Raw genomic sequence first — 16,660 nt, 5'->3', positions numbered from 1 at the left:
GTATGAACAGTGCCCCTACTCGAGCCCAATTTCTTTTTTAGGATTGGGGTTCGAGTACTCAACTCGGGGTCGTGGCCGATTTGCAAGAGGACCGACGTGATGACTTAGGAACCGACGTGATTTTTCTTGACCTTTCGGTTCTGACGGTTACGTCTAATCAAGCGTCGTGTCTGTTGGGTATGCGTAGGGATTTAATGGCCTTGGTAACGGTGCACCTTTATTAAGGATTGCCCCAGTTTTACCATTATGCCCCTAACGTCTTTATAAATATTTTCCCTCTCTTTCGTTGTTTCGTTTCTGCAATCTTTCAAATTTCCCTTACATTTGTTCGTGCTGCGTTCTTGCGTTTCGAAGGCTTTTACTTCCTCCAGTCTTGATTTCAGACTTAAAGGTTAGCTTTTTCCCCTTCTGTAACATGCGTTCTATTTGCGTGTCTTTATCTTGTAGGTAGATTTGGTTTGTAGGCTTTAGTTCCGTACCCCTTCCCTTAGAGACCGTGTGTTGATTTTCCTTTTCTTTTGTAGGTTTCTTGTCACCCCTTTTTTAAGAAAAGAAATGGCTTCCGTAGATGCTCTCTCCCAGTGGGTTGATGTTACGGTCCTAGGGGAGGAGCCCTCAGTTGATACTGAATTTATCACCCACCTGCGTACTCACTATAGAATTTGTACTTCTGAAGAAGATGAGCCGAAGTACGAGTTGATAGTCCGGGGTCCAGAAGACCGGGTTTGTTTCGGGAGGGCCGACGAGACGGCCCCTCATTTCTTTTTTATGTATGAGAGTATGGTTACTCGTTTGGGCGTTTTTCTCCCCTTTTCAGAGTTTGAAATGTCTGTGTTGCGTCATTGCCGGGTTGCCCCCACCCAGCTTCACCCCAACTCTTGGGGTTTTTTGAAAATTTACCAATTTATTAGCCAGGCCTTAGAGTTCCCGACTTCTCTGAGGATTTTCTTCTATCTCTTCCATATGACCAAGCCCTTCAGTGGGTTAAATAATAAGCAACAGTGGGTGTCCTTCCGTGCCATTCAAGGTCGGAGGCTTTTTACCCTTTTTGACGAATCCTTTCATGATTTCAAAAACTATTTTTTCAAAGTTCAAGCTGTAGAGGGTCACCACCCCTTTTTCCTGGATGATGATTCTTCTCCCCGGTTCCCTTTATATTGGCTAGAGGCCTCTCCCTGCGAGAAATATGGTCTGGACGACCTGGATGAGGTGGAGGCGGCCATTGTGGGGTTCCTCCGAGAAGTGTGGGGGAGGGCCCCATATTTGGATACTAAAAAGTTTCTCCAGGGGTCGCCGACCTTTGTTCAGTCACAACTAGGTAGCTTTTTGCGTTTTTCATTTATCTCCGACTTGCAATTTCTTTTACCGACTTGTCTGATTTTTAGCTGCCAATTTGTTTTTTGTAGAGATGGCAAAGAAAAATGCTCAAGAGTCTTTCCAGAGGGTTCAGGAAGCCAAGGCGAAGTCTCGCGCCAGATCTGGTGGTGCTAGGGTGGCTGTCTCTCCTTCTCCTCCTCCTCGGAATGTTGGGACTTCCTCCCAACCTATTGTGATTTCTTCCTCTGCCTCCTCTCTGCCACCCCCTTCCGCCCGACCTACTCCCGAACCAGAGCTAAAGAAGCGCAAGACCTTGGAGTCCGGCGCTTCTGGTGAGGCGGACGCTCTTGCGTTCGTCCGAAAGAACATCTATCCTCATGCTCGTATGAGTATGGATGATGTTTCTGTTCGGCACTACCTCACCACTGTGGTTGAGGAGAGTCTCAAGACGGCGGGGGTTTGTGGCAAACTCTTGGATATATTTGAGAAGACTCCCATCAGCTCCTTAGGGGCGACCTCGAGGGTCGAGGAGCTGGAGGGTAGGCTTCGCATATATCAGGAGCACGAGAAGGAGTTGGAGGGGAAAGTCGCCAAACTGAAGGAGGAGAGGGACAGCCTCCGAGAGAAGGGGCAGAAGTTGCAAGCCCAATGCAACATGGAGGTAGATTTGAGGAAAGCAGCGCAAGCCAGCTACAATAGTTTATTTGCTGATCTTGTGTCTGTAAAGAACGACTTGCTGAATGCTCGGAAGGCCTACACCGAGTTGGAGGACTCTATTGCGGATGGTGCTGATGAGGCCTGGAGGATTTTCAAGGAACAGGTCGGAGTTATTGCTCCTGACTTGGACCTTTCTCCTTTGGACCCTGATAAGATTGTTATTGATGGTGCCATCGTGGATCCTCCTGTCCCCATAGTGGAGTCTGAGTCTGATTTAAAGACTCGGGGACAGAGGATCGTAGAGTCCCCTCCTCGTTCTAAGGACGCTCCGAGTTCCTCTACCATTCTCCCGACTTCCTCTTCGACTCCTGCTCCTGGTGTTCCCCCTGACTCTGCTGGTGGTGATCCTCTTAAGAAGTGATTTTGGCTATTGGGGCCCGGCCTGTGGGCCCCTCTTTTTAAACTCTTTATATTTATTTGTTGGTGTTTTGGACAATTTTTTGGCCTTTTAAGGCCGTAAACAAAACAATTTATGATGCCCTTTTTTAATAAGGGTTTAATTTTAGCGTTAAATAAATGCCCTTTTTTGGATAAGGGTTTCGAGTTACCTTATGCGCGCATGCTTTTTCTGTTCGTGGTTCTTTTGACTCTTTGATCTTTTCTAAAAAAAAACCTTTTCTTTTGGGTTTGCCTGCTTTCCTGAATCTCCTCGATCTTTAAGGCAGCCTTACAATTTCTCTTAGTTTTTCCTATCTCTTTTGTTATTCCTAGTACTCAATTTCGCTTTATTGAGCTTTTCGTGACTTAGGCTACTTTTGCGATTCATTTTAATTTTACTCGGTTTCGCATTCTGACTTATGAGTCGGACCACTCCCGAGTTTATCATGATCGACCTCTATAGCCTCTTTACGCCGATTTGTACCTCGTCGTTTTATCCTGACGACCATCTAGGTCGGTTCATGGGATTTTCACGTTTTGTCGAGCTTAAATCGGCGCGTTTCGTAGAAGGAGAATAAAAAAGGAAACTTAAGAGAGATATTTTAAAATAAAAGAGATCTTTATTAATTGAGGAGGTACCTTATTGCTACTAAGGGCTTTTGATAATTTATTCCCTTTAGCCCCTACTATGATGCCTCGTTAAAAACCCTTCTCCAGAAAAAACCCTTTGATTCTGGGAAAAAATCATGAAGCTGGGAAAAGAGTACATCAGGGAGTAGAGTTCGCTTTTAACTGTAGTACCTTTTCATATTACAAGCATGCCATGACCTTGGTAACTCGGCGCCGCCTAAGTCGGTCACCTTATAATAGCCCTTTCCTAAGACCTCCTTGACCTTGTATGGTCCTTTCCAATTAGCAGCGAGCTTTCCTTCCCCTGATTTGTTGACTCCAATGTCATTTCTGATTAAGACTAAGTCGTCAGGGGTGAAACTCCTTCGAATGACTTTTTTGTTGTACCTTGTAGTCACCCTTTGTTTCAACGCTGCCTCTCTTATCTGAGCTTCTTCTCGGACTTCAGGGAGCAAGTCGAGCTCTTCTTTGTGCCCCTGTATATTCTTGATCTCGTCGTGGAAAATCACTCTTGGGCTTTGCTCATTGACCTCTATTGGGATCATGGCTTCTACGCCATAGACTAGCCGGAAGGGTGTTTCTCCAGTGGCGGATTGGGGGGTTGTTCTGTAAGCCCATAGTACTTGTTGGAGCTCTTCAGCCCAAGCTCCTTTCGCATCTTGCAGCCTTTTCTTCAACCCTGCTAGTATGACTTTGTTGGCTGCTTCGGCTTGCCCATTGGCTTGTGGGTGTTCAACTGAGGTGAACTGGTGTTTGATATTCATACTGGCTACTAGGCTTCTAAAGGTGGAGTCGGTGAACTGGGTTCCGTTATCTGTGGTAATGGAATAAGGTATCCCATACCTTGTGATTATATTTTTGTAGAGGAACCTCCGACTTCTTTGTGCAGTGATGGTGGCCAGTGGTTCTGCTTCTATCCACTTTGTGAAATAATCTATTCCCACTATTAGGTATTTAACTTGTCCTGGCGCTTGGGGAAAAGGACCTAACAAGTCCATTCCCCATTTTGCAAAGGGCCATGGAGAAGTGATACTAATGAGCTCTTCTGGGGGAGCCACGTGGAAATTTGCATGCATCTGACATGGCTGGCACTTTTTCACAAATTCTGTGGTATCTTTCCGTAAGGTTGGCCAGTAGAATCCAGCTCGGATCACTTTCCTGGCCAATGACCTGGCTCCGAGATGGTTCCCGCAGATTCCGCTATGTACCTCCTCCAACACCTCGGTGGTTCTTGAGGTCGGTACACACTTTAACAATGGTGTTGATATCCCCCTTCTGTAGAGAACATTTTTCACCAAGGTATAGTGTTGTGCTTCCCTTCGGATTTTCTGGGCTTCTTTTTCCTCCTTAGGGAGGATGTCGAATTTTAGGTATTCGACTAAGGGGTTCATCCATCCGAGGTTTAATCCGACCACTTCAAAGACTTCTAGTGTGTCTTCCGTTTTTACCACTGAAGGTTCCTGGAGAGTCTCTTGAATCAGGCTTCTGTTATTTCCTCCCGGCTTGGTACTTGCTAGCTTGGATAGGGCGTCTGCTCTGCTGTTTAGATCCCGAGTTATGTGTTTCACCTCGGTTTCTGCAAAGCGCCCCAGGAGCTCCGAAGCTTTTTCCAAGTACCTTTTCATATTTGGGTCCTTTGCCTGATATTCCCCATTTATTTGGGAGGTCACCACTTGGGAGTCGCTGTACACCATCACCTTCATAGCACCGACCTCTTCAGCCAGCTTCAATCCTGCGATCAAGGCTTCGTATTCTGCCTGATTATTTGAAGCTGGGAATTCAAACTTGAGGGAAACCTCTATCTGGGTTCCCCTTTCATCTACCAATATTATGCCTGCGCCGCTTCCTGTTTTATTGGAGGATCCGTCCACATAGAGTTCCCAGGTGGTCGGTTTGTCCTCTTGGTCCCCTGCATATTCCGCAATGAAGTCGGCGAGGCACTGGGCTTTAATCGCCGCCCGAGTCTCGTACTTCAAGTCGAACTCGGAGAGTTCTATTGCCCATTGGACCATTCTTCCTGCAACATCCGTCTTTTGGAGGATTTGCTTCATGGGTTGGTTTGTGCGGACTCTTATTGTGTGAGCTTGAAAGTAAGGCCGTAGCCTTCGAGAGGCTATTACTAAGGAGTAGGCAAACTTTTTTAATTTGTGATACCTTAGCTCAGGGCCCTGTAGAACTTTACTGATGAAGTAGATTGGGTACTGACTGACCTCGTCTTCTCTTATCAAGGCTGCTGAGACGGCCCTGTCTGCCACGGATAGGTATAAGACGAGGTCTTTTCCGGCTATAGGTCGGGTCAAGATAGGAGGTTGGCTTAAGAACTTTTTGAACTCCTGGAACGCCTCCTCGCATTCGGGAGTCCACTCAAACTGGTGCCCCTTTTTCAGTAGGGAGAATAGTGGAAGGGATCTTAATGCTGATCCTGCCAAAAATCTGGAGAGAGCTGCTAGTCGGCCGTTCAGCTGTTGGACCTCCCTCAGACAAGTCGGGCTTTTCATCTCTAGGATAGCTCTACACTTGTCGGGATTGGCTTCGATCCCTCTTTGTGTTAGCATGAATCCTAGAAAATTTCCTGCCTCCACTGCGAAGGCGCACTTTGCAGGATTTAGTCTCATCCCGTGCAACCTTATGGTGTCAAAGACTTGTGAGAGGTCGGTTAGGAGGTCGACTTCCTCCTTGGTTTTTACCAACATGTCGTCGACATATGCTTCCATTAAGCTTCCTAAGTGGGGGGCAAACACCTTATTCATCAGCCTCTGATATGTGGCCCCCGCATTTTTTAACCCAAATGGCATGACCACGTAGCAATAGTTGGCTCTGGGCGTGATGAATGATGTTTTTTCCTGGTCTGGCTCATACATCGGGATTTGGTTATATCCTGAGTAGGCGTCCATGAATGACAGGTATTGATACCCCGAGCTAGAGTCTACTAGGGCATCAATACTTGGTAGCGGATAAGGGTCTTTGGGACATGCTTTATTTAAGTCGGTGTAATTGACGCACATTCTCCATTTACCATTTTGTTTTTTGACTAGCACTATATTGGCTAGCCATGTTGGATATTTGACTTCTCTGATGAAATCGGCTTCTAGGAGCGCCTGCACTTGCTCTTCTACTACTAGGGCTCGCTCGGGGCCGAGCTTGCGTCTTCTTTGTTGCACAGGTCGGGACCCTGAGTAGATCGAGAGCTTGTGAGACATGAGCTCGGGATCTATCCCAGGCATGTCGGAGGCCTTCCAGGCGAAGAGATCTGAGTTATCTCTTAGGAGTTTAATCAACCCTTGTCTTAGGGTTTCCCCTAGGTTGGTTCCTATATGAGTGCTTTTTCCTTCCTCTTCGCCGACCTGAATCTCCTCAGTTTTTCCCCCGGGCTGTGGTCGCAGTTCTTCTTTAACCCTTGCTCCCCCGAGTTCTATTGTGTGAACTTCTTTGCCCTTTCCTCTCAGGTTTAGGCTTTCATTGTAGCACTTCCTTGCCAGCTTCTGATCTCCCCTCACCGTTGCTATCCCCGATGAGGTTGGGAACTTCATGCAGAGGTGGGGTGTCGATACCACTGCTCCGAGTCGATTAAGGGTAGCTCTGCCGATTAAAGCATTATAGGCCGATCCCACGTCGATGACTATGAAGTCTATACTCAGAGTCTTCGATTTTTCCCCTTTCCCAAAGGTGGTGTGGAGGGGCAAAAATCCTAGCGGCTTTATTGGCGTGTCACCTAATCCGTACAAGGTGTCGGGGTAGGCTCTTAACTCTTTCTCGTCTAAACCTAGTTTGTCGAAAGCGGGCTTAAAGAGGATGTCTGCTGAGCTTCCTTGGTCTACTAGTGTTCTGTGTAGATGGGCATTTGCCAGGATCATGGTAATTACCACTGGGTCATCGTGCCCAGGGATTACTCCTCGCCCGTCTTCCTTTGTGAATGAAATGGTCGGAAGGTCGGAGGACCCCCCTTCGACCTGGTAAACCCTCTTGAGATGTCTTTTACGAGAGGATTTTGTGAGTCCCCCTCCCGCAAAGCCTCCTGAGATCATATGGATATGTCTCTCCGGAGTTTGTGGTGGTGGGTCTCTTCTATCCGTATCTTCTCGCTTTCTTTTTCCATGACCGTCCGACCTTTCTATGAGATATCTGTCAAGCCGACCTTCTCTGGCCAGCTTTTCTATCACATTTTTAAGGTCGTAACAGTCGTTTGTAGGGTGCCCATATATCTTGTGGTACTCACAGTAATCACCGCGGCTCCCCCCCTTTTTATTTTTAATGGGTCTGGGGGGGGCAGCCTTTCAGTATTGCAAATTTCTCTGTATACGTCCACTACAGGAACTTTCAATGGAGTATAAGAGTGATATTTTCTTGGTCTATCGAGGCCAAGTTCTTCCTTCTTCTTTGCTTCCCTCTCTCTCTCTTTCGTTGAGGGAGGGTGCCCGAGTCGCAAACTCGGGTCTCTTAGCTTAGCGTTTTCTTCCATATTTATGTACTTTTCAGCTCTTTCCTGTACATCATTTAAAGAGGCGGGGTGTCTTTTTGATATGGACTGTGAGAAGGGACCTTCTCTAAGACCATTGACTAGCCTCATGATGACTGCTTCGGTGGGCAGGTCTTGAATCTCCAAACATGCTTTGTTGAATCTTTCCATATAGGCTCGTAAGGACTCCCCGACCTCCTGTTTTATTCCCAGGAGACTTGGTGCATGCTTTACTTTGTCCTTCTGGATGGAGAACCTCATCAAGAATTTTCTTGAGAGGTCTTCAAAACTGGTAATTAACCTCGGAGGGAGGCTGTCGAACCACTTCATCGCTGCTTTTGACAAGGTTGTCGGAAAAGCTTTGCATCGCGTAGCGTCAGAAGCGTCGGTCAGATACATCCGACTTTTAAAGTTGCTCAGATGATGCTTGGGATCGGTGGTTCCATCGTAGAGGTCCATATCGGGGCTTCTAAAGTTTCTCGGAACTTTTGCCCTCATTATGTCCTCGCTAAACGGATCTTTCTCTCCTAAGGGAGAATGTTCTCTATCGTCGTGGGAATTCCGACCTTTGAGGGAGGATTCTAACTTCAAGAGTTTTCTTTCTAACTCTTTTCGTCGCTCCATCTCCTCTTTTAGGTTCTTTTCAGCTTCCCTTTGTCGTTCCCGCTCCTGTTCTAGCTGCTCGAGTCGGCTATGGATTAATCCCATAAGCTCACTAGCGTGGGAGGGTCCTTCTTTTTCTGATTCGCGCCCCTCCGAGGAGTTCACCTTCGGATTTTTGATCCCGGAGGTGCCTTCCCTATGTTGATCATTGGCTTCCTGGTGGAGGGTCTGATCTGCCTCATTGTTTCCAGTGTTCAAATTCTCTTGTTCGGAATCTGTCTCCACATGACCCTCTTCAGGGGATCTTTCCGCCATCACTGGTTGATCTCTCGGGTCCCCGGCAACGGCGCCAATGTTACGGTGGGTAACCGGAGATTAGTGGGCCGGATGGCGTTGGTTGGCCCAAACGTGTGAGGGAGGTGGCTTTCGAGTGGACCTGTTACTCGGTGTTCCTCCGTCCGACTTGTACGTGTGGAAGAATGGGGGGTGGTACCTGCAAAGACACTCCGATGCCTAAGTTAGCAAGAGTGTGAGCAGGTTAGAGAGTATCGAAACTTGGTGATACCTGAATGGTGTCAGTGTATTTATAGTGGTGAACCAATAACCACCGCTGAAGTAGTGCCACCTTTTTAGGTGGGTAACCGTTCCCATATCTTAGGGAGGTTAAGATATGGCTCTATGAAGTGGTTAGAGAGTTTCTAGGGGCAGTTACTCATTCGAATGAGTGTTATCTGCCAGCTAACCCTCGTATCCAACTTCTTGGGAGCAGGTCGTGTTCAGTACCGACTTTTTGGGATGAAGGCTGGTACTGGGTGAGGGCCAACCCTTTGGGTTGGGCCTATTTGCTTGGATCCTGGACCTTTATTATTGGGCCAGGGTATGAACACTTTTTATACTTCCTCTCCATGTTTACAGAAGGATGACCTTGAGTTTTAAATACAAGGGAGTCCTCATTCAATTGAAGGAATAGTTCACCTCTGTCAACATCAATCACAGCTCTTGCTGTGGCTAGGAAGGGTCTTCCAAGGATGATGGATTCATCCTCATCCTTCCCAGTATCTAGGACTATGAAATCAGCAGGGATGTAAAGGCCTTCAACCTTTACTAACACGTCCTCTACTTGTCCATAAGCCTGTTTTCTTGAATTTTCTGCCATCTCTAATGAGATTTTAATAGCTTGCACCCCAAAGATTCCCAGTTTTTCTATTACAGAGAGGGGCATGAGGTTTATCCCTGAACCAAGGTCACACAGAGCCTTTTCAAAGATCATGGTGCCTATGGTACAAGGTATTACGAACTTTCCAGGATCCTGTTTCTTCTAAGGCAATGTCAGTTGATCCAGATCACTTAGTTCATTGGTGAACAAGGGAGGTTCATCTTCCCAAGTCTCAATACCAAATAATTTGGCATTCAGCTTCATGATTGCACCAAGGTACTTGGTGACTTGCTCCTCAGTAACATCCTCATTCTCTTCAGAAGAGGAATATTCATCAGAGCTCATGAATGGCATAAGGAGGTTTAATGGAATCTCTATGGTCTCTAGATGAGCCTCAGATTCCTTTGGTTCCTCAGAGGGAAACTCCTTATTGATCACTGGACGTCCCAGGAGGTCTTCCTCACTGGGATTTACATCCTCCCCTTCTTCCTTGGATTCGGCCATGATGGTTATATCAATGGCCTTGCACTCTCCTTTTGGATTTTCTTCTGTATTGCTTGGGAGAGTACTAGGAGGGATTTCAGTGATCCTTTTACTCAGCTGGCCCACTTGTGCCTCCAAATTTCTAATGGAGGACCTTGTTTCATTCATGAAACTTACAGTGCCCTTAGATAGATCAGAGACTAAGTTTGCTAAATTAGATGTATTTTGTTCAGAGTTCTCTGTCTGTTGCTGAGTGGATGATGGAAAAGGTTTACTATTGTTAAACCTATTTCTTCCACCATTATTAAAGCCTTGTTGAGGCTTTTGTTGATCCTTCCATGAGAAATTTGGGTGATTTCTCCATGAGGGATTATAGGTGTTTCCATATGGTTCACCCATGTAATTCACCTCTGCTATTGTAGGGTTCTCAAGATCATAAGCTTCTTCTTCAGAAGATGCCTCTTGAGTACTGTTGGATGCAGCTTGCATTCCATTCAGACTCTGAGAAATCATATTGACTTGCTGAGTCAATATTTTATTTTGAGCCAGTATGGCATTTAGAGTATCAATTTCAAGAACTCCCTTCTTCTGAGGCGTCCCATTACTCACAGGATTCCTCTCAGAAGTGTACATGAACTGGTTATTAGCAACCATGTCAATGAGTTCTTGAGCTTCTGCAGGCGTTTTCTTTAGGTGAATGGATCCACCTGCAGAAGTATCCAATGACATCTTAGCTAATTCAGACAGACCATCATAGAATATATCCAGGATGGTCCATTCTAAAAGCATGTCAGAAGGATACTTTTTGGTCAGTTCTTTGTATCTCTCCCAAGCTTCATAGAGGGATTCACCTTCTTTTTGTCTGAGGGTCTGAACATCCACTCTAAGCTTACTCAACTTTTGAGGAGGAAAGAACTTGGCTAAGAAAGCCTTGACCAGCTTATCCCATGAGTTCAGGCTATCTTTGGATTGAGAGTCCAACCACACTCTAGCTCTGTCTCTTACAGCAAAAGGGAAAAGCATGAGCCTGTAGACTTCAGGATCTACTCCATTAGTCTTAACAGTATCACAGATCTGCAAAAATTTAGTTAAGAACTGAAAAGGATCTTCAGATGGAAGTCCATGAAACTTGCAGTTCTGCTGCATCAGAGAAACTAATTGAGGTTTAAGCTCAAAATTGTTTGCTCCAATGGTAGTGATGGAGATGCTTCTTCCATGTAAATTGGAATTAGGTGCAGTAAAGTCACCAAGCATCCTCCTTGCATTATTATTATTTTCGGCTGCCATCTCCTCTTCCTGTTCAAAAATTTCTGACAGGTGCTTGCTGGATAGTTGTAATTTAACTTCTCTTAGTTTCCTCTTCAGAGTCCTTTCAGGTTCAGGGTCTGCTTCAACAAGAATATTCTTGTCCTTGCTCCTGCTCATATGAAGAAGAGGGACAGAAAAATAATAATAATAGGGATCCTTTTTGCCCAAGTATAGAGGTTCCCTTATGTGAGTAGAAGAAAAGAAGAAGAGAAAATCTGAACTCAGAGAAAGAGAGGGTTCGGATTTTTGGTGAGATGAAGTGTTAGTAGATGAATAAATAAACAGAAGGAGATGAGGGAGAGAGAGAATTTTCGAAAATAATTTTTGAAAAAGAGTTAGTGATTTTCGAAAATAGTTTTTGAAAAAGGTTAGTAATTTTCGAAAATTAAAATCAAAAATGAAAATAATTAGTCAATTAAAAAAGAAATTTTGAAAAAGAGGGAAGATATTTTCGAAAGTTAGAGAGAGAGAGTTAGTTAGGTGGTTTTGAAAAAGATAAGAAACAAGCAAAAAGTTAGTTGGTTAGTTGAAACAAATTTGAAAATCAATTTTGAAAAGATAAGAAGATAAGAAGTTAGAAAAGATATTTTAAAATCAAATTTTTGAAAAAGATAAGATAAGAAGATATTTTTGAAAAGATATGATTGAAATTAGTTTTGAAAAAGATTTGATTTTTTTTAAAATAACAATTAATGACTTGATTCACAAGAAATCACAAGATATGATTCTAGAACTTAAAGTTTGAATCTTTCTTAACAAGAAAGTAACAAACTTGAAATTTTTGAATCAAAACATTAATTGATGATGATATTTTCGAAAATTATGTGATAAAGATAAGAAAAAGATTTTTGAAAAATATTTTTGAAATTTTCGAAAATAAATAAGAAAAATGAAAAAGATATGATTTTTGAAAAAGATTTTGAAAAAGATAAGATTCTCAAATTGAAAATTTGATTTGACTCATAAAAACAACTAGATTTTTAAAAAGTTTTGAAAAAGTCAACTCAAATTTTGGAAATTTATAAGTGAAAAAGGAAAAGATATTTTTTTTATTTTTGAATTTTTAATGACGAGAGAGAAAAACAATGAAAATGCTCAATGCATGAAGATTTTAGATCAAAACAATGAATGCATGCAAGAATGCTATGAATGTCAAGATGAACACCAAGAACACTATGAAGATCATGATGAACATCAAAAACATATTTTTGAAAATTTTTAATGCAAAGAAAACATGCAAGACACCAAACTTAGAAATCTTTCATGTTCAGACACTATGAATGCAAAAATGCACATGAAAAACAAGAAAAGATGCAAAACAAGAAAACATCAAGATCTAACAAGAAGACTTACCAAGAACAACTTGAAGATCATGAAGAACACTATGAATGCATGAATTTTCGAAAAATGCAAAGAATTTTTAGAAAAAATGCAATTGACACTAAACTTGAAATTGACTCAAGAATCAAACAAGAAACACAAAATATTTTTGATTTTTATGATTTTATGATTTTTTTGGATTTTTCAAAAATTATTTGAAAAAAAGAAAAATAAGGATTCCAAAATTTTTAATATGAATTCCAGGAATCTTGCAATCTTAGTCCAAAGCTCCAATCTGAGGGTTAGACATGGCTTAATAGCCAGTCAAGCTTTAGAAGATATTTATACTTTCCATGTATAGAGCAACTAAGTGTGTGAGAATCAACAAGCTCTTGTGATGATAAGTTGAAATCCCAGTCCAAAAGATTAGACATGGCTTACAGCCAGCCAGGATTCAACAAATCATCATGAAACACTAGAATTCATTCTTAAAAATTTTGAAGAAAAATATATTTTTGAAAAGATTTATATTTTTTTTTGAAAATAAAGGAAAAAATTTTTTTTTGAAAGATTTTTTTTTTGAAAACTTTTTGAAAATAAAACAAAAAGAAAATTACCTAATATGAGCAACAAGATGAACCATCAGTTGTCCAAACTCGAACAATCCCCGGCAACGACGCCAAAAACTTGGTGCACGAAATTGTGATCTCAGGCAACGGCGCCAAAAACTATGTACGTACGTCTTAATAAATTGTTTTTTATTCACAACTTCGATACAACTAACCAGCAAGTGCACTGGGTCATCCAAGTAATAAACCTTACGTGAGTAAGGGTCGATCTCACAGAGATTGTTGGTATGAAGCAAGCTATGGTCACCTTGTAGATCTCAGTCAGGCGGATATAAAATAGTTATGGAGTTTTCGAAAATAAATAATAAAATAAGGATAGAAATACTTATGTAAATCATTGGTGAGAATTTCAGATAAGCGCATAGAGATGCTTTCGTTCCTCTGAACCTCTGCTTTCCTGCTGTCTTCATACAATCAATCCTACTCCTTTCCATGGTTGGCTTTATGTAAGGACATCATCGTTGTCAATGGCTACTTTTTATCCTCTCTGGAAAATGGTCCGATGCGCTGTCACTGCATGGCTAATTGTCTGGAGGCATCACCCTTGTCAATGGCTGCATCACATCCTCTTGTGAAAATGGTCCAAATGCTCTGTCACAGCACGGCTAATCATCTGAGGTTCTCGATCATACTGGAATAGGATTCACCCTCCTTTTGCGTCTGTCACTACGCCCAGCACTCGCGAGTTTGAAGTTCGTCACAGTCATTCAATCCCAGAGTCCTACTCGGAATACCACAGACAAGGTTTAGACTTTCCGGACTCTCATGAATGCCGCCATCAATCTAGCTTATACCATGAAGATTCTGATTAAGAGATACTTATTCAATCTAAAGTGGAACGGAAGTGGTTGTCAGGCACGTGTTCGTGGGGGAATGATGATGATTGTCACGTTCATCACATTCAGGTTGAAGTACGAATGAATATCTTAGAAGCGGAATAAGTTGAATTGAATAGAAAAACAGTAGTACTTTGCATTAATCTTTGAGGAACAGCAGAGCTCCACACCTTAATCTATGGAGTGCAGAAACTCTACCGTTGAAAAATATATAAGTGAATACAGGGTAAGCATGGCCGAGTGGCCAGCCTCCCATGGAGGTCTAGAGATCTAAGAATGATCAAAAGATACAATCCAGGATGTCAAATACAATAGTAAAAAGTTCTATTTATAATAAACTAGCTACTAGGGTTTACAGAAGTAAGTAATTGATGCATAAATCCACTTCCGGGGCCCACTTGGTGTGTGCTTGGGCTGAGCTTGAATGTTACACGTGCAAAGGCTCTTTCTGGAGTTGAACGCCAGGTTGTAGCGTATTTCTGGCGTTCAACTCTGGTTTGTGACGTGTTTCTGGCGTTTAACTCCAGACAGCAGCGTAGAACTGGCGTTCAACGCCCTTTTACGTCATCAAAACTCGGCCAAAGTATGGACTATTATATATTGATGGAAATCCCTGGATGTCTACTTTCCAACGCAATTGGAAGGGTGCTATTTTGAGTTCTGTAGCTCCAGAAAAGCCATTTTGAGTGCAGGGAGGTCAGAATCCAACAGCATCAGCAGTCCTTCTTCAACCTCTGAATCTGATTTCTGCTCAAGTCCCTCAATTTCAGCCAGAAAATACCTGAAATCACAAAAAAATACACAAACTCATAGTAAAGTCCAGAAATGTGAATTTAACATAAAAACTAATGAAAACATCCCTAAAAGTAACTAGATTCTACTAAAAACATACTAAAAACAATGCCAAAAAGCGTATAAATTATCCGCTCATCAGACAGGTTGGCCACCAGCACTAGTTCATTTTATGGCTTTGCTGGAGTCGTATTTTCGTCATGGTTGTTGTTTCTTCTCATTTTTAGTTTATGTCATGTCTTAGGGTTTTAGTTTGTTGTATTTTGTTTTATGTTTTTTATCTCATGCTTGATGGCTGTATGTTTTATGTTCTTTATTGTTTTACTTTCCGAATGCTTGTTCGTTATTGTGGAGTTTGATGTCCCCATTATGCCGTTGTTGTTTTCGTTTAATTCATTATTGCTATTTCGTATTCCAATTTGTGCAAACTTGTATTTTCTTGTGAAAACAAACAAAACAATGCATCGAATTCATTAATAACAGATAATCTGAGACACACCCGTCATTGTCGAATTAAAATACAACGGAAATAAAAGAACACACAATGCAGTGGACGGCCACTAAGGGTGGAAACAGGTCAGGCCAGGCCAGGCTTTGCTCTTAATAGGTCTGGCCTGTTATGTAGTTAATTGGGTTGAGCCTAGCCTGCAGTCTGTTATAGGCTCTTTATAAAGTACTAGGCTTAGCCTGTTGTTCAGCCTGGTCTGGCCTGAAACCTGTTAAAAAGCCTAATAATTTTTTTTTCAAAAATAAAAATATTATTTAAAAAAATCATTTTTATTAAAAATATTTATATGTAATATGTCATATTTAATATTTATATGAATTTGTAATCTTTTAAAGTATTTAAAATATACAAAAATATTTATAATAAAATATAATAAATTTAAAATATCTCATAATTTTGTTAATAATAAAAAATTATTTATATATTTAATTATATTTTAACAGGCTCAGACAGGCCTGATAGGCCAATAAGGCTAATTAGTGAGCCTAGACCTGACCTATTAATATATTACTTTTAAAAGAGCTTAAGTCTGTACCTATTTTATAACAGGCCAGGCCCAATATGGGCCAGGCTGCAGGCCGACTAGCCTTTTTCCACCCCTGATGGCCACGGCACTAAGTGCCAGCTACATGGGGACAGTGTCTCCTGGTATGCCTTGGTTGCCTGCAGAGACCACATCGCTTTCCAGGACCGGGCTCGACGTTGTTCATCTCATTCCGAAGCCTTATGGAATAGGTTGGCCTTCTATTGATCGTCGCATGTGGGGGTTGGGACGGAGACGCTGTCCTTCGTGTGGTGGCCAAACTTCCTCGTTGGGCAACGGTGAAAACTCCATCTGATATACCCGGAACACATTTTCAACACGATACACATCGTCGACATAACACTGCCAGTCAAGCCTTGCATGGGTACATGCAGCTAGCGCATGAGCACACGGGTAGTGCAAGGTTTGGAAGTATCCGCAGTCACACCGTCGCTGTTGGAGGAAAACTCTGAACCAGGACTGTGCCCCGACGACTGCTATCTCATCAACAATGAATATCGACGTCGTCCTGTCGTATGATGTGACAAGCATCTGCGTGATTCCCTCCCTATTTGCAAGTATTTCCTTTTGCAAGAATTGCAAAAAGATCTAGCCACATGCAACCTGTGCTTCTGCCTGTCGACCCTTGTTGACAAACAATGCATTTAGGCGGTGATAGGTAGAATTAACAATTGCACAAACTGGAAGATTATGAGTTACCTTGAGAACAGAGTTGATACACTCAGAAAGATTCATTGTCATGTGACCGTATCGGCGACCCTCGTCCCGGTGTTGGAGCCATTTCGGTGGCTCTAACCCTCTAATCCAAGCCATCATTGCCGGGGAGGTGGCAAGATCCTCGGCGTTGATTAACTCAAGGTAGTATTGCGCCTGCTCTTGCGTCTTCGAGTATGCCGCGTTAACAATGTGCCTTTTGGCTTCCTTGCTCTTGAAGTTTGTTGCAAAGTTAGAGGCAATGTGTCTGACACAATAAATATTGTGTT

At 42.7% G+C, this 16,660-nt stretch overlaps 1 pseudogene; it reads left to right on the top strand.

Annotated features, from left to right (window-relative positions):
- The first annotated feature begins 1,408 nt into the window (after positions 1-1,408).
- On the top strand, positions 1,409-2,295 carry LOC148569169 (uncharacterized; annotated as a pseudogene).
- Positions 2,296-16,660: the final 14,365 nt, after the last annotated feature.

Source organism: Arachis ipaensis, chromosome B4 (assembly GCF_059453495.1).
Source record: "Arachis ipaensis isolate K30076 ecotype BB chromosome B4, ASM5945349v1, whole genome shotgun sequence".
Classification (NCBI taxonomy): Eukaryota; Viridiplantae; Streptophyta; class Magnoliopsida; order Fabales; family Fabaceae; genus Arachis; species Arachis ipaensis.
This window is presented reverse-complemented; position numbering and strand designations above follow the sequence as displayed.